The 26374-nt window shown below is 47.7% G+C and overlaps 1 long non-coding RNA gene and 1 gene segment (V, D, J or C); one reads left to right on the forward strand and one right to left on the reverse strand.

Annotated features, from left to right (window-relative positions):
• LOC100076420 overlaps positions 1-26374 on the forward strand; it is a 301688-nt gene that overhangs the window by 137116 nt on the left and 138198 nt on the right.
• Positions 15696-26374, reverse strand: part of LOC114816006 — a 36601-nt gene continuing 25922 nt past the window's right edge. The window contains exon 3 of the long non-coding RNA XR_005660673.1: positions 15696-15954. This is a non-coding gene — a long non-coding RNA (uncharacterized LOC114816006). The remainder of the gene's footprint in view (positions 15955-26374) is intronic.

Genomic DNA, 26374 nt, shown 5'->3' on the forward strand with positions numbered 1-26374 from the left:
ATTCCCTTTTTTCCTAAATTTTCAGGAGAATGAGAAGCACCCTGGAAGTTTGACAGCCACCCTCAATTCTCAAGAAATGATCGGGTCCCTGCTCCTCAGGGGCTCCCAGCCCGGAGACTCGGCCACCTACCTCTGTGCCGTGGAGACACAGTGATCCCCAGACACCTGCAGCCTGTGCAGAAACCCTGCCTGCAGCTGGAGCTCAGGCACAGACACTGTCTCAATCTTCTCCTTCTCTTCATCGACTTCTCACATTAACACTGTCAGTCCCCCCGAGACCCACACCCCTCCATCCCCACATCCGTGGACTGACACCCTCTCAGAATTAGGGGGAAGCTAAGTAGATTTGGCTTGCGGTGGGCAGCCCTGGAGGATGAGAAAGGGATAATATTCCCCAGTCCCACCTGTTTCACCTCCATTTATTTCAGTAGAAGGTCCAGTCCCTTATCACAATAACAACTGATGGTTTGTGGTTCCACCTTCTGCCTAGTCTCCCTGCCTCAGTTCACAGTGACGTTACCAGAGGGAAGACAATTGTCTAATCCCCAGAAGACCTTGAGTTGGGTCTTCTCTCCTCTTCCTGATGGAAGCAGGGGTGGCCCAAGAGCTGGTATAAACCAGAAGATAGGGAATGAACAGTTATTTATAGTAATGAATCAATCAACTGTATTCATTGAGCATAATCAATCGATCAATAGTTTTTAGTGAGTGCTTACTCTGTCCAAAGCAAGTACTTGGGAGAGTAATGATAGAGTAAGAGACACAGTCCCAGCTCTCACTCAGTTTATAGTCTAGTAAGGGAAACTACTTCTCTAATAATAATAATTGTGGTATTTGTTAAGCACTTACAGTGGAAAAAGGACGGGCTTAGGAGTCAGAGGTCATGGGTTCTAATCCCGGCTCCACCATCTGTCAGCTGTGTGACTTCGGGCACGTCACTTAATTTATCTGGGCCTCAGTTACCTCATCTGTAAAGTGAGGATTAAGGGACAACCTGATTACCCTGTATCTATCCCAGTGCTTAGAACATTGCTCGGCACATAGTAAGCGCTTAACAAATACCAACATTATTATTATATGTCCTAAGTAACTATAGTAAAATCCTGGAGTACATACAAGACCATCAGCTCAGACCTAGCTCCTGACCCAAATGAGGCTCACAGTCTGATGGTGCTTTGAGATAATAGCTGTTGCATTCGTTAATCACTTACTATGTGCCAAGCACTAGGTGGAATACAATACTATCAGGTCCAACACAGTCCCTGCTCAACAGGAGGCTCACCGTCTAAGGGGGAGGGAGAATAGGAATTGAAACCCCATTTTACATAAAAAGAAACTGAGGCACAGAGAAAGTAAGTGATTTGCCCAGTGACACACAGAAGGTAGGTGGCAGAGCCGGGATTAGAACCCTGGTCCTCTGACTCCCAGGCTATTTCCATTAGGCCACAGTGTGTCTCTATAGAGTTCTTCATTTCCCATCAGCCATAACGTTGCACGAGGGCGTATTCTGTCAATCGGCGGCAGCACCACTGCTCAATGTGGCTAGTGAGACTCCTGCTTCCTCGACTTCCCCGGCCAGAAGAAGAAACACTAGAGAAGCAGTGTGGCTCAGTGGAACGAGCCCGAGCTTGGGAGTCAGAAGTCACGGGTTCGAATCCCGGCTTTGCCACTTGTCAGCTGTGTGACTGTGGGCAAGTCACTTCACTTCTCCAGCCCTCACTTCCCTCATCTGTCAAATGGGGATGAAGACTGTGAGTCTCACGTGGGACAACCTGATTACCCTGTATCTACCCCAGCGCCTAGAACAGTGCTCTGCACATAGTAGGCGCTTAGCAAATACCAATATTATCATTAATTATTATTATTATTATTGTTATTAATAACATTGCTCAAGGAGGCTGGTTCACTGACTGGTTGGAGTTTGGGAAAATCGCTGGCGAAATGTAGGTTCCTGTCCACTAGATGGCAGCAGAAGGAAGGAAAAGAGACGTGGTTTCGGGCTCGAATAATTATTCGAGTTCTCACTATGGGTCAAGCACTGTAATAATAATAATAATAATAATAATGTTGGTATTTGTTAAGCGCTTACTATGTGCAGAGCACTGTTCTAAGCGCTGGGGTAGATACAGGATAATCAGGTTGTACCACGTGAGGTTCACAGTCTTCATCCCCATTTGACAGATGAGGGAAGTGAGGCCCGGAGAAGTGAAGTGACTCGCCCACAGTCACACAGCTGCCAAGTGGCAGACCCGGGATTCGCACCCATGACCTCTGACTCCTAAGCCCGTGCTCTTTCCACTGAGCCACGCTACTAAGCACTGGGGTATTTACAAGGTAATCAGGTCCCACATGGGGCTCATAAACCGAGTGGGAGGGAGAAGAGGACCTGAATTCCTATTTTGCAGATGAGGAAACTGGGGCATGGAGAGGTTAAGTGACTTTCCCTAAATCCCACAGCAAACGAGTGGTGGAGCCGGGATTAGAACCCCGATCTTCGGACTCCCAGGCCCATGCTGTTTTCACTAGGATGGCTGGTTTCTAAAGAAGTGAACACATCGGCAAAGATTTGTCTCCGTGTTTAAAAGCTGTGTGCCCTCTTAGAAAGGCTGACTTCGGACACCCTGAGAGCGGAAAAAATCTACCCTTAGACTGTGAGCCCCATATGGAACAGGGACTGTCAGTCTAATTATCTGTATCTGCTCCAGAGCTTAGTATAGTGTTAGACTCGTAGTAAGCACTTAACAAATACCTCTTTGTTATTGTATTATTATGGCTCCATCACACCTTGCCAACAGAACCCTCCAAAGTAACAATCAGTGAGGACGTCTCTCTCTGTCCCCATGTCCTAGGCCGCCCTCATCTCTGCCCACACACACACACACACTCCTCTCCCCTCCTCCCCGCCGCACCCCCCAGACTCCCAAGAGCCCAGGGTCTCCCTTGACTGTATTGTCATTGCCCTAAAACTGGACCAAGAGCCCACCCCCAGGGTAGAAGTGAACCAGATAGGGCTCCCCCTCTCCTTCCTTCTCTCCCCACCTCCTCCATGCTGGTATTTGCTATTGTTTTAATGACATGTTCATCCCCTTGATTCTATTGATTGCTATTGTTCTTGTCTGTCTCCCCCGATTAGACCGTAAGCCCGTCAGAGGGCAGGGACTGTCTCTATCTGTTACCGATTTGTCCATTCCAAGCGCTTAGTACAGTACTCTGCACATAGTAAGCGCTCAATAAATACTATTGAATTGAATGAATATAGCACCTTATAACCGATCCAGCGCTTAGAACAGTGCTTGTCACACAGTAGGCGCTTAACAAACACCATCAGTATTATTACTTTTATTGTTATCTCTAATATATTCCTTTCCTCGCCACTGTTTCTCCTCCTCAGGCCCAGATCCAGCGACCCCACCAACTTCTACCATCAGAGACAATTTTGAAGCTTCCAAATCTCGCCAAAGAAGAATTCCGCTCTCCCGTATTACCACATTTGACCACCCGAGGGCGACATTGCACCAGCTAAGTTAATAATAATAATCGTGCTATTAATAATATTGGTAGTAATGTTGGTATTTGTTAAGCGCTTACTACGTGCAGAGCACTGTTCTAAGCGCTGGGGGAGATCCAGGGTCGTCAGGTTGTCCCACGTGAGGCTCACAGTTAACCCCCATTTTACAGATGAGGTCACTGAGGCACAGAGAAGTGAAGTGACTTGCCCACAGTCACACAGCTGCCAGGTGGCAGAGGAGGGAAATATTCAAGCACTTTTGCTAAGCGCTTGGGTAGATAAAGTCTACGCGGGAGGGAGAACAAGTGTTGAATCCCCGTTTTACAGGTGAGGAAAGTGGAGCACTGAGAAGTTAAGTGACTTGCCCAAGGATTCTGCAGCAGGCAAGCGGCAGAATCGGGAATAGAACTCAGGTCCCCTGACTCCCGGACCCGTACTGCTTCCCTAAACTCTCCAAAATTGATGGGATAATAATAATAATAATTGTGGTATTCTTTAAACCCTTACTATGTGCCTTGAAAGCACTGTGCTAAGCACTGAGGTAGTTATACTATAATCACATCAAACACAAATGAAGCTCACAGTGTAAAAGGAAAGAAGAGCATGTGTTTAATCCCCATTTTTACAGATGAAGAAACTGAGGCCCTAAAAAATTAAGTGACTAGCCCAAGGTCACACAACAAGCACCTCTCGGACCTCTATCATTCTCCTCCAACTGTCAGCTGTCTTCAGAGCAAATAGCGTCTAGATCAAACTTGGAGCCTGGACCTAGGGCTGACGTACGGCAAGAGAATAATAACATTGGTATATGAGAATGAGAATCTGAGAAGAGAATGACTCCTGTATAGTCAGGACCATCTGATCCATTCTGAAGGATCAGAATAGAGCACCGCACTACGATCCTTTGGATTTCCCGCTGCTATTTTCCATGCAGCAGACGCATTCCAGATGATTGGGCTCGTTGCTTCTGCAATGGAAAAAAGGAAAAAGTGTGCCAGCGACAGAGTCCACGAGGGGAGCGCAAGGATGCGCGGTTACTTATTACCATGGTATTTGCCTGACTTTGCCTGCAGTCACGAGCTTCACAAGCAAAGGCAGTAGGTGGAGAACTGAGGATAGGAAGGAGAAGGAAGGGGCCGAGACAGAAATGAGCATTTGAAAAAGCCTAGACATGAAAAAGTCCATGGCATCCTTTTCCTGCTTTTCCCCGAGCAGCCGTTACTACAAGTTTTCTCAGGGCAGAGCGAAGGCTGGGGGGCAGAGCACTCTTATTGGGCTTATGTTATAGTCAGAGCACTGAGCAGATCATCTGTTGGGGTCAAAGCGCTGTGCTGAAAGCCTGCTGAGGGAAAACCACTGAACTGAGAGTCTGCTGGGGACAGAGTAATAATAATAATAATAATAATAATAATAATGTTGGTATTTGTTAAGCGCTTACTATGTGCAGAGCACTGTTCTAAGCGCTGGGGTAGACACAGGGGAATCAGGTTGGCCCACGTGGGGCTCACACTCTTAATCCCCATTTTACAGATGAGGGAACTGAGGCACAGAGAAGTTAAGCGACTTGCCCACAGCCACACAGCTGACAAGTGGCAGAGCCGGGATTCGAACTCATGAGTCCTGACTCCAAAGCCCGTGCACTTTCCACTGAGCCACGCTGCTTCTCTACTATAGTAGCAGAGTGAAAGAGCCTTAAGGAGCTTACAGTCCACTGAGAAGGGAGATGTTTCCCCTCCCTGACTTCCTTCCCTTCTCTCCCCACCGAGTTTGCTATATCCGGGGGCTAATTCATAATTATAATCGTGGTGTTTGTTAAGCACTTACTATGTGCCGAGCACTGGACTGAGTACTGGGGTAGATACAAGATAATCAGGTCCCATATGGGATTCATGGGCTCGGGAGAAGAGTTACTGAATCCCCATTTTGCAGCTGCGGGAACTGAGGCACAGGGAAGTGAAATGACTGGCCCAAGGTCACTCAGCAGGCTGGACCCACCCATCTGTACCTCCAGAAAATGAAGGCGTGTGGCGTCAGAGACTTGAAAACTGTGGACCAGAGGAAGATGACTCTTGGGAAGTTTTACCCGCCTCTTAGATTGCGAGCCCGGTGCGGGACAGGGATGGCATCCGATTTGCTTATGTGTTTCTCTGGTGCCTGGGCACACAGGAAGCGCTTAATATATGCCGTTATCGTTTGGGATGCAGTCGTATTTTCCAAGTGAGTCTGGAGACTGAGTCAGCCCAGGCCACGCCCACTCTAACACCCTTAGCTATTTTCTGCCCAAGAAGTCCCTCTTGTCAGTTAAGGAGCAAGGTGGCCCGCGGAGACCCCCTAAGCCACCAAAAAGTCCAGTGGCACAGAGGGCTCTTCCCAAAGTGTCTCTGGGTGCCATTCTGAACTGAATCCCAAAGCGGCTGAGGTAGATAAGCTAGAGAGGCTCATGCTAACAATTTAGAGCAGCGGAGAAAGGGAGCAGGGGATAGGCTGCTATGAGCAATTAGTCGGTCGATCGATCAATAGCATTCGACTGAACGAGCACCGATTACTGGGTGTGGAGCACTGTACTGGGTGTTCGGGAGAACCCAGTGGCACTAGCTGGCCTGATCCCTGCCCGGGGGAGAAAGAATGGACTTAGACAGGAGTTGGGAACAACACATCATGGCCTGGCTCAGCTACATCCTCCTGCCCATCCTCTGTGAGTGGCCAGCACACAATGGGAGGGATTGGGGGCAGAGGGGGCGAGAGCTAAGATGGACTTGCTCACTACCTGAAGATCTTACTCTTCTTCGGTGAGTGTGTTCTCCCGTTCCCCCCAGGTAGAGACACAGCGTAGCCTAGTGGAAAGAGCCCAGGACCTGGGAGACAGGAGACCTGAGTTCTAATCCTCTCATTTGCCAGTTGTGTGACCTTTAGCCGGTCATTTCACTTCTCTGGGCCTCAGTTTCTTCATCTATAAAACGGGGCTGCATTGCCTGTTCTCTCTCCCTCTTAGACTGTGAGTCCCATTTGGGGGCTGGGTCTGGGCTGCTTATATCACACTATTCTCTCCTAAGTGCTCAATAAATACAACTGATTGTTCTAACCCAGTGCTTGGCACATGGTAAGTGCCTAATAGGGCCTAGTGGATAAAACACGGATCTGGGAGTCGGAAAGAACCGAGTTCTAGTCCCGGTTCCACCACATGTCTGCTATGTGACTTTGACCAAGTCACTTCACTTCTCTGTGCCTCAGTTTCCTCATCTATAAAGTGGGGATTAAAACCGTGAGCCCCAGTGCTTAATACAGTGATTGGGCCATAGTAAGCACTTAACGAATTCCAATTAAAAGAGTCATATTTATTGAGCACTTACTGTATGTAGAGCACTGTGCTGAGCTCACTTAGGTGAGGATGGTATTACAGAGTGGACACGTTTTCTGCCCACAAGGAGTGATCAGATAAGATTTGTTTGGAATGGCTTCGGGACTAAAGTAAATTTTTGGTGGGATTAATCCGGGACTGTGATAGGAGAGAAAGAGCCCCGCTGCTCCATGAATCGTGGAGATGCCCTGGATTTGTGAACAGAATCCTAGTGGAAAGAGCCGCGTAAAGATAGAAAATGAAGCTTTGGGAGTGGTGAGTCCCCAATAATGTATGCAAATGGAAGAGGCCTTTCAAAACACACCCCAAATCATCCTCTTTGCATTGAGGACACGGGCTCACCTCTGGCAGTGAGAGGCTGAGGACGGGAGGAAGCTCTCTGCTCTCTACCTGGGTTCCCTTTCCAGTCATGCTGCCTCCACTCCCGTCATTCCTCCTCTCCCTGGCATGGTTTGGTCAGTAATTCCGTGCGAGACCCGGGTTCCCCTGTCACCCTGAACCCTGTTCTTCACAACCAAGCCCCGGGTTGGTCCTGAGGAGAGCTCTGTCCTGGGGAGGGAGGAGATTCCTCTTGCTTTCCCATCCAGCCTGAACGTACTTTCTCTCTGCCGGTTTTTTTCCAGGATGCCTTGAGGGCCAGGGGGTCGTGCAGCCCACGCAAGATGTTTTGGCCACCCAGGGGGAACCGGTCACCCTGAACTGCTCCTACGACCCCTCATATCCGACTCTGCTCTGGTTCCGGCAAGATAGCAAGGGGATCCTCAAGTTTGTCCTCAGCGAATCCACCGTGGATCCGAAGTACCAGGATCGCTTCCAGGTTCACCACAATCTGCAGAAGAGGGTCTTCTCCTTGATGATCTCGGAAGTGCGGATCTCTGATTCTGCCACCTATTACTGCGTGCTGAGATTCACGGTGGCTAAAGTGACGGTGCCGCCTTTACAAAATCCCCCGTCCGCATCTAGGACCACCAGGGCCACTGGGGAAAGATCAGAGTCTCAGTGGAGGTGCTCGCCTTCCAAAGATAAGCCATCTGGGACTAATAATCATAATAATAATAATGTTTACTATGTGCTTACTATGTGCCGAATACTGTACTAAGTGCTAAGGTAGATACAATTCAATGGTCCCTGTCTGGGGAAGCAGCGTGGCTCAGTGGAAAGAGCATGGGCTTTGGAGTCAGAGGTCATCGGTTCGAATCCCGGCTCTGCCACTTGTCAGCTGTGTGACTGTGGGTAAGTCACTTAACTTCTCTGTGCCTCAGTTCCCTCATCTGTAAAATGGGGATTAAGACTGTGAGCCCCACGTGGGACAACCTGATTCCCCTGTGTCTACCCCAGCGCTTAGAACAGTGCTCTGCACATAGTAAGCGCTTAACAAATACCAACATTATCATTATTATTACACAGGGGCTCACAGACTAAGGTGGAGCAGGCATTTAATCTCCATTTTACGGATGAGGAAACAGAGGCACACAGCAGGTAAGAGATTTGTCCAGGGTTACATAGCAGACTTGTTTGGAGTCAGAAACAGAACTCAGGTCTTCTGACTCCCAGATCTATGCTCCTTCCACTAGGCCAAGCCACTTCTCTTTTTCCCTTTCCTCTTTTTCTTAATAATAGTAATTCTGGTATTCGTTAAGCACTTATTGCGTGCCAAGCACTGTACTAAGTGCTGGGGTACATACAAGATAATCAGGTTAGACAGATTGATTAGACTGTGAGCCCGTCATTGGGCAGGGACTGTCTCTATCTGTTGCCAAATTGTACATTCCAAGTGCTTAGTACAGTGCTCTGCACATAGTAAGCGCTCAATAAATACTATTGAATTGAATGAATGAATGACACAGTCCATGTCCCACATAGGACTCATAGTTTTAATCCCCATTTTACAGATCAGGAAACTGAGATATAGAGAAGTTAAGTGACTTGTCCAAGATCACACAGCAGACAGGTGGTGGAATGAGGATTAGAACCCAGGTCCTCTGACTCCCAAGCCTGGGCTCTTTCCATTAGGAAACAATGCTTCCCTATTCAATCTCCCTGAATAGGATTTTCAACACCCAGGGAAGGGCACTGAACCCAGGAGGCAGTTAGGGATGCCTGGTGCCACAGTGACTCGACTCAAGGACTCTCAGTGATGATGATGACACAAGTAACCACAAAAGGGACAAATTTTTGTGTGCACAATGTGGCCAGGACTACGGGTCCCACATCAGCCTTTGCAGTCACCAGGCACTCAAAGGTGGATTTCACCATTAGGGGTGTCTTCTTTGACGATGGAGGATAACTAACAATAATCGCATAGAAGGGAAAGCATCCAGAATTCCTATGGGAAAGGGTCATCTCTCATATCATAGGGAAAGATATGGAAGGTGCAGCAAGACACAGTTGTGAGAGAGATCAAAGCTGAATGACCCAACACTCAATCGATCGATCGGTGGCATTTATTGAGTACTTAATGCTTGCAGAACACTATACTAAGGACTTCTTTTTGGTATTTGTTAAGCACTTACTAGGTTTCTGGCACTGTACTGCTAAGCCCTGGAGTAGATACAAGCTAATCAGGTTGGACACAGTCCATGTCCCCATGCGGTTCACAGTTTTAATCCCCATTTTACAGATGAGGTAACTGAGGCACAGAGAAATGAAGTGACTTGCTAAGGGCTTGGGACAATCCCATTCAATAGACTTGGTAGCTGTGATCCTTGCCTACAAAGAGCTTACAGTCTACACGGGGAGATAGACATTCAATAAATTACACTTCAAGAACTACTTTCCACCCATTTTTATGAAGTGTGATCTAATGGAACTGGGAGTCAGGAGATCTGGGTCCCAGTCCCAGCTCTGCTTCTGACCTGCTGTTTGACCTTGGTAAGTCACTTGATCTCTCTGTGCCTCTGTTGGCTCACATGTAAAATGGGGATAATGATTTCTGCCCCTCCCAACTCACAGGAGTGTCAAGAGGGCAAAACAAGAGAGTTGAAAAATAGAAGTGGCCCACGGCTTCGACATAAGATGATTTTATCCACTGAGGCTCCACATCTCTTTCAGCTAGATGCATTTTTAGGTGATGCATATCGGGGTGGGGAGTTTTAGAGGCCAAAGAAATTCTGTGGGATTTATAGTCACACGCTAAAATTATCCAGCATTTGCAGCGAATAAGCAGAGGTTAAGAAAAGCAAAGTTGATCTTACCTGCTGGTCCGATTCAGAGGCCAGAATGAATCAGGCTCTTGTAAAAGGACCCTGAGAATGGCTTCCTCGTCCTTAATCTCTAACCCTTTCTCCAGGTCTCACTCCCTGACCCCCTGGTTGCTGGTGACTTGTTCCCTCTCTGGGGTGAGAGACACCAGAGTTGGTGAAAAAACCCATCTGAAATCAGAGAGGGTCTGACACACTGATGTCTATTGGAGAGGGGAAACATAAACAAAGAGTTTTTCTTTGCAAGTGTCACATGATTCACCCACAGGCCCCAGAGAAGAGGCTGGGTTTTCAGAATAAGGCTCTTTTAGACCAGGAAAGAAATCTAAGGGTCTATCACATGGGCTCGTGTAAGTGACAGTCACCAATCCCTCACCATCCAGGCTTCTTCTTTCTAGCTTCTCACCCGTTTGGCCAAGGGAGGCCTGGATGTAAATCCGCCTGGGCTGTCAATTATGTTTCATGGTCCCTGGGCTCCTGCATCTATCAATCCATGGTAATTACTGAGCTCATACTTTGGGCAGAGCATTGTACAGAGTAGTTGGAGGAGCATAGACAATGCCCTCAAGGAGCTTACGGTCTAACGATGTCGGTTGCTCACATGAGATCCAGGATGTTTCTTCCTGTTGGCACTCAACTCAGGGAGACATTTCTGAGAAGGTGCACTTCCCCTTGGATATGAAATTCTTTCCCCATTTCAGCAGCCTGGTCGCAGCAGGATTCTCTTTTCAACATCTGCCTTCTCCCACCCTCCCATTTCAGATCTGCCATCCATCATATTGACCCAGACCCACTTCCCTCCATTTCCCACCCCCATCCCCTTATGCACCTTGTTGCATTCTTCGTTAAGGAATGTTTAAATTTTTAAAATGGTATTTGTTAAGTGTTTGCCGTGTGCTGGGCACTGATCTAAGCGCTGGGGTAGATACAAGGTTATCAGGTTGGAAGCAGTCCCCGTCCCACATGGGGTTCACGGTCTTAATTCCCATTTTACAAGTGAGGTAACTGAGGGGCGGAGAAATTAAGTAACTTCCCCAAGTTACAGGGCAGAAATGAGGCAGAACTAGGATTAGAACTCAGGTCCTCTGACTCTCCAGCCTGTGCTTTTTCTACTAGACCATGCTGCTTTTTATCAGTCTCCTTTTGTTGACTGTTTCTCACCATATCTGACTGTATTATATATACCCCACACTTAGCACAGGGCTTGGCACAGAGGAAGCGCTTAACAAATGCTACTATTATTATTATCATTCTTATTATTATAACTATTGTTTTTCCCTCTATTTCTGTCTGCTTGTCTTCCCCTGTGGAATGTAAGCTCCTTGAGGGCAGGGATTGTGCTTTATGTAGAGTCCCCAAGTTTCCAACGTGGTGTTTGGGACACCACAGGTGCTTTTCAATGATGTTGTTCAGACAATACTGTTTTTGTGCACAGTGGATGGTCAGCTGTTCCTCAGTCATGCCCAAAGTGAGTGCTCATTTGGGTCAATATCCACAGTCAATACCTGCAGTAATAATAATAATGTTGGTATTTATTAAGCGCTTACTATGTGCAGAGTACTGTTCTAAGCGCTGGGGTATACAGGGTAATTAGGTTGTCCCACATGGGGCTTACACTTTTAATCCCCATTTTACAGATGAGGTAACTGAGGCACAGAGAAGTGAAGTGACTTGCCCACAGTCACACAGCTGACAAGTGGCAGAGCCCGGATTCGAACCCATGACCTCTGACTCCCAATCCCGTGCTCTTTCCACTGAGCCAAGCTGCTTCTCAGTAGGTATCCAATGCTCAGTCAATGTCCACAGTTGGTGCTCAGCCAATGCTCAGTCAATGCCCGCAATAAGTGCTCAGTGAGCAATCAATGACCTTGATAGGTGTTTAGTCAAGGCTCAGTCAGTGCTCACAGTGGATGCTCAGGCAGTGCCCACAGTCGGTCCTCAGCCAATCATCAGTCAAGTCCCACAGCAAAGTGCTGAATCAGTGCCCATTTGATGCCCGCAGTGCGTGCCCAGCCAATCTAAATGCTTACCATGCGCCTTTCTCTCCACATTACACAACTTTTCATAACTGCTTAAAATGGAGTTCCACTGAAATAAGTCTTGTCGGATGATCTTCCTCCTTTATAAGAAGTTACTGCTTGTTCTGGGACTCAGCCAAAGGTAAATTCAGGACACAGGGAGCCGTCTTGGGCCTGCTAAGGAATCACGGTAAATACAAATTCCACAGAAAATCAGGGCAACCAAAAGAGAAGACAATTTCCCGCTGTCAGGGTGGGGAGTTGGGGTGGACATAGGCAGAGATCACCTACTTCCTGCGGGACTCCCTGTGGTTTTACACAAACCTTGCCCTGCCAGCAGCTTCCCCGCATTCCACAGGTAATTGTGGTGGACTGAGGAAGCGGCAGGCACGGCGTGTCCCATAAGTGGAAACCCATCTCACGGTGTCAACAGCACAGGGCACAGTCGGTTGCTGCCACTGTGGGGAGGGACCAGAAGGCTGGAAGACGTCACCGGCAGCACGAACGGTTAGAAGGGCAGGAAACTGCTCAGAGGCAGAGATGATCCTCAGGAGAGCCATGCAGCTGATCCTCCTCCTCGGCAGCTTCACCATCTTCTGGACAGGTGAGGGCAGAGCTCAGGGGACCCGGGGCAGGACGGGACTGGTCACCAACCGACTTCTCCGGGGGATGTTCCCCTGGGAAACTTTGCCCCGGAGAGCCCGCTGACTCCGGCCCTGCTCTCCACCTCTGGCCGAGTCTCCTCCTTCCCTCCCTCCGACTTTCTCCTTTGCTTCCAGAAGTTGCCGGAGAGATGGTTCTGGACCAATTGGAGTCAACAGTGACGGTCCCCATCGGGGGAAACGTCACCTTCCAGTGCCGAATGACCGGGGAGGCCATGAAGAACTATCACATGAATTGGTACAGGAAGAACCCGGACGCCTCCCTGATATTCATCTATCGGCAAGGTGACATCTTTGGTCCCAGGCTCCGGGGCCTCTTTGAAGGAAAAGTCGACAGTGCCAAAAACCTGTTCACACTGAAGCTGCTCCGAGCGACAGTGAGCGACGTGGGAACCTACTACTGCACTGCAGACATCCACAGTGCCACAGCTCCGCTCACGGCCCGCTCAGAAACCCACCTGAGGCACACAGGAGGAGGCGGCGGGCTCCCATCTCATTGGCTGCGATGGGAGATGAAGTCACTTAACTCCTCCCGGCCAGCCCATTTCTGACTTGAGAATGGGAGGCGGGGAAGGGAAAGGCCAATAGATCCAGCATGCTGATCTCAGATCAGTCAGTCGATCAAAGGGAAAGGCCAGTAAGTCCAGCCCACACTGATCTCAGATGACACAAGGATGGAAATGAACAGGATATCTTCCCAATCATCACCAGCCTTGAGGCTCTGAACTGTAAGCTTGTTGTGGGCAGGGAATGTGTCTCTTACATTAGTATATTCTATTCCCCCAAGCACTTAGTACAGTGCTCTGCACACAGTAAGTGCTTAATAAATATGATTGATTGACTACTCACATACAAGAAGAGAGGAGAAATGGGGAGAGGGAGGAGAGAGAGCTGCCTTTTGTAATTCAAAGATCGCACTCCCTGGCAGTGACATATCTGCCGCTGAAAGGCAGTCCCTACCACACTGTATTCTCAAAAATTAAGCAGGGTGAGAGTGTGAATGGCTCCATGCAATCCATCACCACTACCGTTAAAACTTTTTCTAATCCTTCACCATGCTGGGGGAGTGGCATCCCTAGGAGGGGGTGCAGCCAAGGAGACCAGCATTGGGCCACTGTTTCAACTGGGATGGAGTTGAGGGCTTAGAGCATTAGAGCAGAGAGGGCGGGGAAAGTTGCTTGATTTGCAGTGGCAGTTTGGTGACAGGTGGCAGTTAACCAACCGCACTCTTGCCCAGTCTCCCAGGAGGGCCAGCTGTGGAGCACTGCCTGGCCTTCTCCTCACACCGCCCCCGCCCCTTCGGTCCCCCAACCAGATAGACAGGGCTGGCCTGCGTGGAGCAGCTCGGCAGCAGGCTGGGCTCTGCCTTCTGGCACCCAGAGAGAAGCTCCAACTCCAGATGTTCCATCCCAGATGCCCCCTCTGGCTCACACCAAATACCAGCATGTAATTCAAGGAGCAACTCGTGGACGTGCCCCATCATTTTCAAAGGAGAATCGACCCCGGATTTGAATCTGGACTCGTGAATCTGGTGTTTTATGTTTGTTGCAGGAGTCTGTTCGAGGCGAGGGAGCTCCCAGCCACATGGCCACAGGCTTGATGTGGGCACGGCCGGGACTTGAACCTCACGATTTCCTGGCCTGGAAACTGCCCCTTGAGGCCCTATCCCAATGAGTCGCCACCACTTCATGACTTAATTAACTTGAACCCCTCAAAGAGACATTTTTTGGGAGTCGTCTCTGGAGAAGAAAGCTAAAAACCTCAGTTCCCTCCCCAAAGCCACAGCACAGATTTCCTAGGCTCTGTCAGACAGCACAAGCCCCCGCCTTTATAGCAAAGAGATAGAAACAACATTCAGTCCATGTATAGAAAACAGGCACCATCTTCAGTCTTCCCTGACCAAGAGAACACACACCAAAACAGCAACAGAAGCTAGATAGGAGAATCCTTAGAAATGAAATCCAGGTTAAACCACAGTCGTCTGTTAAACCTCAATTTCCACCCAGCCGCCCCTCTGCCCACCAAACTTCACAACATCCACTTAACTGGCATAGTTTTCTGGGGAGGATTTTTCTGCATAGCTTGGGTGACCTACCGGGTACCTCACAACCCTCCTCTTCAGAGTAGGGCAGGCAAGGGCCAGAAAGAGAGACAGGAAGGTCTTGGCTGCTCTTTGGTTTTCTCTCCTTTCCTTCTCCCCCTTGTTCAATCCTTCCCTGCAATTGGCCTAGGTCCATCTGATGTCATACCAGTGCCCAGTTGAGCCAATCCTTCCATCCACATGACCAGGTCTGCCCTTAGTGGGTCAAAGTTGTCATGCGAAATCTGAACAGATTGGCAATCATTTTTTTATGGTATTTATTAAGTGCTTACTATTGTGCAAAGCACTGGGACAAACACAAAATAGACTGGACACAGTTTTGATCCCACTTAAGGCTCCCAATCTAAGAGGTAGGGAGAGCAAGTATCTTTTCCCCATTTTACAGATGAGGAAACTGAGGCTCAATGAGGATAAGTGACTTGCACAAGGTCACACAGCAGACCAGTGGCAGAGCAAGTACAAGAACCTAGATCTCCTGACTCCTAATCCCTTGCTCTTTCTACTAGCCATTGCCTAACTTACCTTCACGCTGTCACATTTCTTAAGTACTTCTCCTCCTAGGGAGAGCTTCGAGAAGCCTGCAGATTTCAGGAGTATTTTAAATCACTGTGATCATGAACATTATAGCTGAGATGGTGTGAGGAAAGAACAGAAGTGCCAAGAGACAGGAGACCTGGGTTCACCTCCAGCTTTCCCGTTGGCTTCCTTTGTGAACTCAGGCAGTTCATTAGCCTCTCAGGGCTTCAATTTCCACATTTGTAAAATGTGGATAATAAAACTTAATTTACAGCGTTTTGGGGAGAATGATTGGTGAGAAAATACTTTGAGGAAAAAAATCACTATCCAAATTCCAAATATCATTATTATATTAATACATTAAATTTATATGTTATATAGGTAATTAATAAAATCTAGATATGAATTGCAGTTCCTGATGTTGTGAAGTAGATTTTTCTTTCCATTCAGGGACCACTCCGAAGTTCTGCTGGAAAAGTCAGGGAGCAAGAAAGGCTGCTGAGTCTACAGTTCTCTTTAAACACCACTGGATTCAGGCTTATGATCTTCGGGACTTGCCATTTTACCTGGATGGGTACTGAAATGGATTTCCTGTAAGAACAGAGATGGGAGAGACAGGCTTTACTTCACTGCAGTCAAAAGGAGATTATTGTACTTAAGACAAATTTGGAACAAATTCTCACCCCATCAATATTGCAATGCAAATCAAAGACTCGAGACATCCCCTTACCACCCAACATGAACAACTATGATGAAATTATTCTCATGCACTTTGACCTAGTGTAAATCTGTCATTTGCAGGTGTTTGTTTCCTCATTAATCAGCAAGTTTCTTGAGGGCAGAGAGAGGATAATCTTTCTCTTTATGCCCCTCAAACATTTAGTACAGTGCTCCACAACAGTCGGTCCTCAGTAGATGCCTTTGATGATAATGAAAACAGAAAGCCGAAATTCCTTCTACAAATGTATTAGGCTAGGGGAAAATAGGTTTTTACACCCTTCCCACTTCCTTCCCCTTTTCAATGAGCTTTTCTCTCCAGCAATTGGGAATGGAATATCACTAAAAGATCTCTGACCGGTGGGCTGATTGGTGGGCTTGTAAAGCAAAGCTGAGTGCTTATTACTGGTTTGTCAACCAAGGCCATCTCCATCCTGATTTCCAGCTTGGACAGGCACCCGGAATGGACCAGCTTTCAGAGCTGTGGCCAGGTACCTTGGTTGGGGGTCTTTCTCCGAGGCAATGGGTGTTTATGGATGTTCACTGTACCTGGGCAATTCTCTTGGCTACCCTCCACCCTAATTTCTCCGTCTGTGAAATAGAGACAGGAGACTTTGTTCTACCTCTAGGTAGAGGCTCTGCTTTGTAGCTGGGCACCAGGCAAGGCTGCATTAGATATTGTGCTTTACCAAGTGCTTACTACGGTGCTCTGCATTCAGTAAGCACACAATTAATACGATTGAATGAATGAATAAATGCATGCATGCATGCATGAATGAATGAATATGGTGAGGCCAACTCTGCCTCCTCGTGGAGGGGAGGAGGATAGCAGCCAGCACAGGGGAATATGGCTCCAGAGAAAGGCTCCCTTGGGCTCCAGTCTGGAGCTACTCTGGATAAAGACATTTGACCATGTGATGTCTAATAAGTGTTCCATCTTTTCTTCCAACCCTCTGGCCCAAGCCAAAGATCTCATCCTAAGGATCACCCTGAACCCAACCCAGTATACGGATCCCAGATGCAGTCGTGACTGGTAACAACCAAAACTGCCTCTCCCCTGGGCAACTAGGCTATCATTCTGAGTTACATCTGGAAGCAGCCACTCCAATCAGTACACCCCTCTCCTCTACAACCCGTAAGAGTCTGATAAAAAGCTTCCCCTGTTCTAGGAGGCAGACTTCCAATTAACACAGTGGCTTCAAGTCAACTACACATAGATCAATCTTATTTTTAATAGTATTTGTTAAGGACGTATTACAATAATAATAATGTTGTTGTTTGTTAAACACTTACTATATGCAGAGCACTGTTCTAAGTGCTGGGGTAGATACAGGGTAATCAGGTTGTCCCACATGAGGCTCACAGTTAATCCCCATTTTACAGATGAGGTAACTGAGGCACAGAGAAGTTAAGAGACTTACCCACAGTCACACAGCTGACAAGTGGCGGAGCCGGGATTCGAACCCATGACCTCTGACTCCCAAGCCTGGGCTCTTTCTGCTGAGCCACGTTGCTTATTATTTGCCAGGCACTGTTCTAAAAGATGGTGCAGATACAAGCTAATCCAGGTGGACACAGTCCATGCCCTACATGGGGCTCACAGTCTTAATCCCCATTTTACGGATGAGGTTACTGAGGCACAGAGAAGTTAAGTGACATCCATGGTCACACAGTAGACAAGTTGTGGAGCTGGCATTAGAACCCGGACCCTTCTGATCCCCAGGTCTGTGCTCTATCCACTAGGCCAAGCTCTTTCTCATTAGGCCAGGCTTCTTCTCAATTTTTGGAGTCTTTTGAGTATGTATTGAGCAGAGCACTGTATACAGCACTTGGGGGAATATAATGCCAGAGTTGACAAACACAGTCCTAGCCCACAGAGATCTTACAGTCTAGAATGGAAGACAGGAATTAATATAAATAAATAAAATTACAGATATGTGCATACTTGCTGTGGAGCTAAAGGAGAGGTGAATAAGACTACAAATCCAAAGTGAAGGGTGGCTCAGAAGGAAGTGGGAAAAGAGGAAATGTAGACTTAGTTGGGGAAGGATCTTGGAGGAGAATTAATTTTAATAAGACTGATGTGCTTTTAGTAAGACTCATCTGATGACTGTGAAGATATGGAGGTTTTATCTCACTGTGACCATTTAGGCCTGTAATTTGTCCATCTATCACTTAGCATCAGTCGAACGGAAATATCATTGCTTGCCCATGTGATATTTTGTTTTTGTTCAGGTTGTTACGGCGCTCCTCATGCGTACGAGGTAGAAACAGCCCCAGGGCACTGGCGGTTTCCACCACCTGCAGGGAGGGACCAGAGAGCAAGAAGACGTCACCAGCACACGATGGGCTAGAAGGGCAGAAAACTGCTCAGAAGCAGAGTGGATCCTCAGAGGAACCATGCAGTTGATCCTCCCCCTCGTCAGCCTCCCCCTCTTCTGGGCAGGTGAGGCCAGGGCTCGGGGGACTCGGGGCAGGATGGGACTGGCGACCAATCGGCTTCTACGGGGGACCTTCCCCTGGGTCACTGTGTCCCAGGGAGCCTGGTGACTCCGGCCCTGCCCTCCGCCACTGGCCGAGTCGCCTCCCTCACTCCCTCCCTCTGACTTTCTCATTTGTTTCCAGGAGTTGCGGCCCAGATCGAGTTGAAGCAACCGAAGCCTATGGTGATGGTCTCCACTGGGGAAAAATTCACCTTCGAGTGCCGCATGACTGGAGGCAGCATGAGTAATTACTACATGTACTGGTACAGAAAGAACCCAAATGGCTCCTTCACATTCATCTGTCGAGACAGTAACTATTATGGCCCTGGGCTAGAGGGTCACTTTGTCGGAAAGGTGGATAAGAGAAACAACCATTTCTCACTAGAGCTACCCCAAGCAGCAATGAGCGACGAGGGGATTTATTACTGTGCTGCTCGAGACACAGTGCTACAGCCCTGCCTCTCAGCAGTTCAGAAATTAGCAGGCCCACTGGAGGCAGTAATTCCTTTACCAGTGACTTTAGCTACAGGGAACCGGAAGGGAATCCACGGTCAAGGTTTTGCTAAACCTGAAGGTGGAAAAAAGGAGATACAAAGTCACCCCATCCCTCCCTCTTCTTTCCCAAACCCAAATCCTCAGGCCAGGTCCTGCTTAGCTCCCTGATTTCATCGTTCTCAGTCCCAGAGAGGTCATTTTTTGGCAGGTCTCTCCATGAGGTCAGAAGACTTGATGATCCCAAATTAAGAAAGCCCCTTGCACAGCAGTGGGAGTTCTGAATTCAGTTCAGGGTTCAAAGTCACTGTCCCCATCAACCACTATAACCTATCCAAATCAATCTATCAATCAATCACTGGTGTTTTTTGAATGCTTATGTTTACAGATCCCTGTATTAGACTCTTGGGAGAGTACAAAACAACAGACTTGGTAGGCATATTCCCTGTCCACGACAAGCTTTCAGTATACACTCCAACCCTGGCTTAGTCCAACCAGCCCAGATAGGGCCGCATATACCAGCATTTCCAATGTCCCATTCCCCGATCCTTGAGTCTATCTAGAAACAACTGAATTCACCCGATTTACATGGTATGACACTTTTCTCAGTAACACCACACACATCAGTGTTCATCATAACTAATATAGTCTCCAAACTCTTGTACTCTTGTAACCAATAAAAAGGCAACACTTTAAGTTCTTTCAGGCACCCCACAGACTGCTTGAAATATGGTCATTCTGACCAGATTTTCCTCCTTATCAAAACCTAGCCTCAACATCTACATTTCCTTTCTTTTATTTCTTGATGAATTTAATCCTCTGGTTGGCCCTATCATTTTTATACTAATTTAAAAATAATATGAGACATTTGAAGAGGATATAATTTAAAATCAAATTTATCCAAATTCACCAATTACCGATTCTGATCATCTCCCTTTCCAAGATCATCACAATCTTTGAGACCGGTCATTGAAATATCAATCCACGGTATTTATTGTGTTTACTTTGAGCAGAGCATTGTTCTGAATGCTACGAAAAGTAGAGTACAACAGAGTTGGTAGATTTAATCCCTGTCCACAAGGAACATAGTCTGTGTACATATCTACAAATCACCTACAAATTATATATTATAAATTATTTATATTAATGTCTGTCTTCCCCTCTAGATTGTAAACTCCTTGAGGGTGGGGATGGTGTCTAACAACTCTGTTATACTGTATACTCCTCAGTGCTTAAGCAGTGCTTTGCACACAGTTAGTGCTCAGTAAATGCCACTGATGATGATGATGATGATGATGATGGTTGATAGTGAAATAGGGGGACACTGTAATCCTGGTTCTCCAAGGTCAACAGATCACTACAGACCCTCACAGTCATCTCCTCTAATTTTCAGCATCAACAATGAGCGGAGCCCTTCTACTGGGTGAATCTATGTCCTATGTATATTTTCAGTCAACTAAATCCATTTTCCAACTGGATATCATGGCTGGAGCCAAAACCTGACTGGGCCATAGTCAGGGGACACGTTGCTTATTATTACAGCCTTAATCCCCATTTTACAGATGAGGGAACTGAGGCATAGAGAGGTGAAGTGATGTGCCCAAGGCCACACAGCAGACAAGTGGTAGAGCCAAGATTAGAACCCAGAGAAGCAGCATGATCTAGTGGAAAAAGCATGGGCCTAGAAATTAGAGGACCTGGGTTTTCCTGTGTGACCCTGGGCAAGTAGCTCAACTTCTCTGGGCCTCAGTTCCCCCAACTGCAAAATGCAGATTCAATACCTGTTCTCCCTTCTACTTAGACTGTGAGCTCCATGTGGGACCTGATGCTCTTGTATTTACCTCAGTGCCTAGTACAGTACTTGACATATACTAAGTGCTTAACAAATACCACAATTATTATTATTATTATTGTAAGGTCCTTCTGACTCCCAGGCCTGTGGTCTATCCACTAGGCCACACTATTTCTCTGGTATTATTCTTAGTATAACTGAAGCTCTGGGATACAGGACCATACTCACAGTTTCATGTGCAGATAAGGAGCTTCTGCCTCCTAGGGAAAATAATTTGATCACTGAATAGTCTGTCCATTGCTTAACATCAATTGAGGTGATGTTGTAATGCTTGACCATGTAGTGACCATGCAGTAATGGATGGACAAGGCTCATCTCAGGGGTGAAACAGCTGCAGGTCACGGTTGGTTTCCGCCACCTGCGGGGAGGGACCAGAGAGCAGGAAAACGTCACCAGCGGCACTGTAGTCTTAGAAGGGCAGGAAAGTGCTCAGCGACAGAGTGGATCCACAGAGGAGCCATGAAGCTCATCTTTCCCCTTGTCTGCTTCACCCTCTTCTGGGCAGGTGAGGGCAGAGTGGGGGGATTTGGGGCAGGCGGGACAGGCCACTAAAAGTGGGGAGTGGGAATGTTTCCCGAACCTGCCCTGGGAAACTGAGTGACGCCAGCTCTGTCCTCCACCACTGGCTCCTCGCTCCCTCTCTCTAACTCTCTCCTTTGGGTGGGGAATTTGTCTGCTCATTCTGGTGTATTGTACATAATAAGAACTCAAAAAATACCACTGATTGATTGATTGATTGATTGATTATTTCCAGGAGTCCCAGCGGCGATGGAACTGAAGCAACTGAAGCCCACAGTGTCGGTCCCCGTTGGGGGATACTTTACCTTTGAGTGTCGCATGACGGGGGGCAGCATGAGTAACTACTACATGTACTGGTACAAGAAGAACACAGATGCCTCCCTCACATTCATATACAATCAAGGGGGCTATTATGGCTCTGGATTTGAGGGGGCCTTTGAAGGGAAAGTTGATGCTTGGAACAATCATCTGTCACTGAAACTACTCAGGGCAGAACTGGGAGACACGGGAATTTATTACTGTGCAGCTAGGCTCACTGTGCTTCAGCCCAGCTTCCGAGCAGCTCGGAAACCACAGGATATGTGGGAGGTGGCAGCATAAAACAGCCTCCTGGATCTCACTGAGCAGGAAGAGAATCACCAATTCCCTAAATCTGAGGGTGGAAGGGCCAGAGATCTTTGGGGTTTGTGTGGGGGCATGGCCTCCATCTGTCCCTTTCCTTCCCCAAACCCAAATCCTTGTCCTAATCCTGCTCATCCCTCTGGGCTGAGCATTCTCAGATACGGAGCGGCCTCACCTCTCTTTGCAATTTATCAGTCAAATCCACTCGTGGACCACAACACGAGAACGACCTAGGCCACTTTGGGAGTAGAGAACTCAGGATTCAGCTTCAACATCCTCTTCAACCACCATCTCTATCTAGATCTGGCCAGTACCATCCAGTCTAGGGAGGGCTATACATTTCCCATCATCAACTCCATATCCATAATAGAAGCAGTATGGTCTAGTGGAAAGAGCACAGGCATTGGCAACAAAGGACCTATGTTTCAATCCTGGCTATGCCACATACCTGTTGTGGGACCTTGAGCAAGTCACCAACTTTCCTGTATTTCAGTTTCCACCTCTGTCACATGGGGATTCAATGCTTGTTCTCTCTTCTGTTTAGACTGTGAGTCCCATGTGTGGCAAGGATTGTGTCTGATCTGATTATCCTGACTCTATTCCAGTGCTTAGAACAGTGCTTGGCACATTATAAATGCTTAATAAATACAATAATTATAGTAATATCTCAGTGCTTAGCTTGTAGAAAGCACTTAGCAAATATTATCATCATCATAATACACCAGCACATAATACAGTGCTTGACATGTATTAAGTGCTTAATGAATACCACCATTATAACTATTATTACCCAACAGCATTTCCAATGCCCCACTCCCCTAGCCCCTTCCTCTGTATCCCTTCCTGAACCATATTTAAGTTGGTTGACCTAGATAGGAGAAACCTTTCTTAGCAGCAGCTCAACATTCATGAACTCTTCTGAAGCAATACTGAGCGAACCTCTGAATATTTAATGCTGGACCACAGTTTGGTCTGTCTGGTAATTTCAGCATCACTTAGAGTTTTATATACACGTTCACCTGACCAGCTTTTCCTCCTTATCAATCACTCGCCTCGGCACATTCATCTCCTTTCATTTGTTTCTTAATGATTAAAAGAATCTTATAGAATCTGACACTTCTAATTTTAGGTTGGCTTTGTAGGTATTTGAAGGGAGCAATAAATCTTCCAAAATTAAACTTCTTAAAGTGAAGTGTTACCAATTCCAACTCTGTCCCTTTTCCCAAAATCTAAATCAGCACATTGGCTACTTCAGCATTGAAGTGGCTTTTGGAACATAGGTCAGTTGGCCACAGGTCAATATATTGTCCATCACAGCTCTATCTCTCCAGTGATGAGGGCATAATATAAATGCTTAGGACATTATTAAGTGTTTTGTACGGAACTCTGCTCACTATAAGTGCTCAGTAAATACAATTGTTCGATTGATTGATAAACTATCTGTAACGGTGAACTTGCACTGGTTCCTTGCAAATCTGAGCCCTGGAACTCCTGTGGCATCCTCCTCTCCAGCACCCAAGGCTCCAATCCCAGGTCCCTGTGACAACACAAAACCTTCATCTCATGGTCATGACTACCTGGGACTGAACATCAGTTGGTATGTTAATGCTTGCCCGTGTGATGTCTAATTGTGCACAATAACCGCTCCCAACAGAAAAGACCTATCTCCGGGCAGGAACAACAACTAGTCAAATAAGTTTCCGCCTCCTGAGGGGAGGGACCAGAGCGCAAGAACATGCCACCAGCAGGACGAGGGGCCAGAAGGTCAAGAAACTGCTCAACTGCAGAGTCGCTCGCTCAGAAAAACCATGCAGTTGATCAGCCCTCTTGTCTGCCTCACTCTCCTATGGGCAGGTGAGGGCAGGGTGTGGGGGAGTCGGGGTAGGACGCGGCCGGCCGCCAAAAGGAGAGTGTCTGCTTTTCCGGGTGACTTTCCCCTGGGGTACTCTGAGGGGATCCGGCCCTGGGGAGCTCGGTGCCTCTGGTCCTGCCTTCCATTACTGACCATGTCTCCTCACTCCTCTCCCTCTGTTTCCAGGAGTCCCGGCGGAGATCGTCCTGGAGCAACCAAAGTCCACAGTGACTGTCTCCATTGGGGGAGACTTACCTATCCAGTGCAGAATGTCAGGAGGCAGAATCGGTAGTTATTGGATGTATTGGTACAGGAAAAGCCCAGATTCCTCCCTCACATTCATTTATAGAAGTGGGGACTATTATGGCCCCGGGTTCCAGGGACACTTTATCGGGAAAGTGGACAGCTCAAACAACCGATTCACACTCAGGTTACTTCAGGCTACGATGAGTGATGAGGGGATTTATTACTGCGCAGCAAGAAGCCACAGTACTGCAACTATTCTCCCCAGTGGCTCAGAAACCAGGAGAAGAATGCAAGAGGAGTCAGTTCTGATCTTTCTGGCTCCAATGAACAAGAGTGAATCGGCGGTCACAGAGTCCCTAAGCCTGAGGAAGAGAGGGCCAAAAGATGGAGCCATTTGCTCCCTCCATTTCCTGTCCCAAATCCAAGCCTTATCTAGTTCCCACTCACCTTCCTGGTTCTTAGTCACAGAGAGGCCTCATCTCTCCGCCAGATGCTTAGTTTGGGGACGGGGTCCCCCTTCAGTCCTTTGGCACAAGATTTACCCAGAAGGTTGTGGGAGTTTCCAGGTCAGGGTTCAGCATCACTGACCTCTAGCCACCAACCTCTTCCCATCTGACCAGTCCAGATTGGACCACACCTTTCCCCACACTAACCCCACATATGCCAGCATTTCCAATGTTTCACTCCCATGGGCCCAGAATCCAGCTGACTTACACCTTTCAAAACACCAGCACAAGTCTCAACACTTTCAAAGCACCACTGTCCTGATCAGATACTAATGATAAGTTAAATTGTAAGCTTCTTGAGAGCAGGGATGCTAACAACTAACTATCACATTTCCCTAAACACTCTACATGGAGTAATGATAATAATAATTATTATTATGGTATTTGTTAACCGCTTACTATGTGACAAGCACTGTTCTAAGCTCTGGGGTAGATAAAAGGAAATCAGGTTGTCCCACATGAGGCTCACAGTCTTACACCTCATTTTACAGATGAGGTAACTGAGGCAAAGAGAAGTTAAGTGACTTGTTCTAAGTACACAGCTGATAAGTGGCTTGGGGTGGGGAAGTGGGGCAGTTGGCCGGCACGCAAGGGGATGGAGGCACTGTGGGACAGGTGAAGGGACTCTGACCTTCCGATCTCTGCGGATCCAGCACACTGGGTTCCAATCTCAGCTAGCTGGGTGGTTAAGTATCAGTTTCATGGGGGTGATTTATCAAAGATTGGCCCACCTATGGCTTAATGTCAATTGAGATGATGGGCAGATGGTAGCCCATGTGATGTCTAATTATGGGGGAACTGTGACAGCTCTCGATGGACAAAACTCATTTCAGGGCGGAAGGAGCTGCAGGGCACAGTCAGTTTCTGCCGCCTACAGGGAGGGACCAGAGAGCAGGAAGGCGTCACCAGCAGCGTGAAGGGCTAGAAGGGCAGGAAACTGCTCGAAGGCAGAGTGGATCCCCAGAGGAACCATGCAGCTAATCCTCCCCATCGCCGGCCTCACCCTCTTCTGGGCAGGTGAGGGCAGGGTTCGGGGGACTCAGCGCAGAATGGTACTGGCCACCAACCAGTTTCTCTGGGGGATATTCCCCCGGGACTCTCTGCCCAGGGAGCCCGATGACTCCGGCCCTGCCCTCTGAGGCTGGCCGAGTCTCCTCGCTCCCTCCCTCTGACTTTCTCTTTTGCTTCTAGGAGTCTCAGCACAGATTGTGTTGGAGGAACCAGAGCCCACTGTGACACTCCCCACTGGGGGAAAATTCACCTTCCAGTGCCACATGAATGGAGGCAGCATGAGTAGCTACTACATGTCCTGGTACAGGAAGAACCCAGATGCCTCCTTCACGTTCATATATCGAGAAGGGAACAAATACGGCCCGGGGCTGGAGGGCCATTTTGAGGGGAAAGTTGAAGCTTCATCTAACAGATTCACTCTTGATTTACTCCAAGCAGCAATGAGCGATTCAGGGATTTATTACTGCACAGCTGACGTCCACTGTGTTCTACCTCCACTTTCCAGTGGCTCAAAAACCAAATGAGCACCCAGGACATAGCAGCAGTCTTCCTGAATTCAAGGTACTCAGTCAAACAATGGCAAATGATCCGGAATTTATTTTAATGTCTGTCTCCCTCACTAGACTGTAAGCTCTCGGAGGGCAGGGATTGTGTCTCCTAACTGAATTGTACTTTCACAAGTGCTTGGTAGAGTGAGCTGCACAAATTAAGT

Source organism: Ornithorhynchus anatinus, chromosome 13 (genome assembly GCF_004115215.2).
Source record: "Ornithorhynchus anatinus isolate Pmale09 chromosome 13, mOrnAna1.pri.v4, whole genome shotgun sequence".
NCBI lineage: Eukaryota > Metazoa > Chordata > Mammalia > Monotremata > Ornithorhynchidae > Ornithorhynchus > Ornithorhynchus anatinus.